The following is a 1611-nucleotide window of genomic DNA, read 5'->3' as shown; positions in this document are numbered from 1 at the left end:
ACAATAGAATTATAAGAATTAATATTTCAAATAATAAGTTGTCACATATGATGATTACTGCAATCGCGACTATGAATAACATTGTTACAATTTAAAAGTAAAATTTTAGAAGCTATAATTTATTTCCATCAACAACGCTGTTACCATGTGGTACCGATTCTTCTCTAATCAATTCTATTTAAATTTATAAAATACTTAAAATAGTTATAAATTAACTAATAACGAGACTTTCAAATGCAATTCCTAGTGTTTGAAACTCTTAAAGTTAATTGTCTCGATGGTCATTGAATTTATGTTTATATTTTCAAATGTTTACTGAAATTTAAGATGTTAAGTATTGGTCATTAAACTTATCAAAACGTTGGATGTTACTCACTACCTTAACATCCATTCTAATTCTTTAATGAAATTAGTGATGTGGCTAACGAAATATACATGTGGCGCCTCATCACATTGTTAAAAAACTGTTACGTTTTTTATTGCTTACTAAATTTTGAAAAAAATGTCTTTAATTGTTTACTAAACTTTGAAAAATGTTTTCGATTACTCATAAAACTTTTAAAATATTTTTGATTGATCACTGAACTTTGAGGTGATCGAATTTTGACTATAAAACATATAAAAATGACGTCGAGCTCTTGTTCGTTAAAAAATATGTAGCATAATCGTAACGATCGCATAAAAGTAATAAAGTGGACGAGCGAATTTGAATTGTCGATTCCACGAGAAATGATTACTCAATTACGCAATAGTTAAGTTTAATTTTAAATATTTTGTAGATTTTTAAGCTATTTTCATGATTTGAAAAATTCGAATTTAATGTGTGTTTTGTTGTTAAAATTAATTAAAATTTGAATTTTGCAACAAAACATAATAAATTTAATTAAATGAATTTCATTCACTTTTGATCTCTCCAAGAAATGGATTGTGTTTCGTTATGAAAATCCAAATTCTAATTATTGTGTGTTTGGTTACAAAATCTAAATATTAATATACTTTTAACAACGGAACATACAACAAATTTGAATTTTTCAAAATGATGAAAATAGCTTAAAATTCTCCCAAGAAATGTTAAAATTAAATTCAACTATTGTGTAATTGTGTAACAATTTCTCGTGGGATTGACAACTTGGACTCATTGTCCACTTTATTACTTTTACCCTACCCTTGCAATTGCTACATATTTTTTAATGAACAATAAGTCGACATCATTTTTAAATTAGTGGTCAAAATTCGACTACCTCAATGTTCAGTGAGCATTGAAGATTTTTTCAGAGTTTAATGAGCAATCAAAGACGTTTTTCAAAGTTTAGTAAGTAGTTGGAGATATTTTTCAAAATTTGATGAGTAATTGAAGACGTAACAATTTGTTAACAGCATAACAAAACGCCACTTTAGCCGCACCACTAATCTCGTTAAAGAATTGGAATGAATGCTATGGTAGTGAGTAATGTCCAATGTTTTGATAAATTTAGTGGTCAAAACTTGACATCTTAAATATCAATGAACAATTGAAGACATAGAAATAAGTTGAGTGGCCATTGGGACAATTAACTCAAACTCTTACTATAGTAAATTGGAGTGCAAAGGATGAGTGCTATGTAGGAGAGA

The sequence above is a fragment of the Olea europaea genome, chromosome 1, assembly GCF_002742605.1.
Source record: "Olea europaea var. sylvestris chromosome 1, O_europaea_v1, whole genome shotgun sequence".
NCBI lineage: Eukaryota > Viridiplantae > Streptophyta > Magnoliopsida > Lamiales > Oleaceae > Olea > Olea europaea.
Note: the sequence above shows the minus strand (reverse complement) of the source record.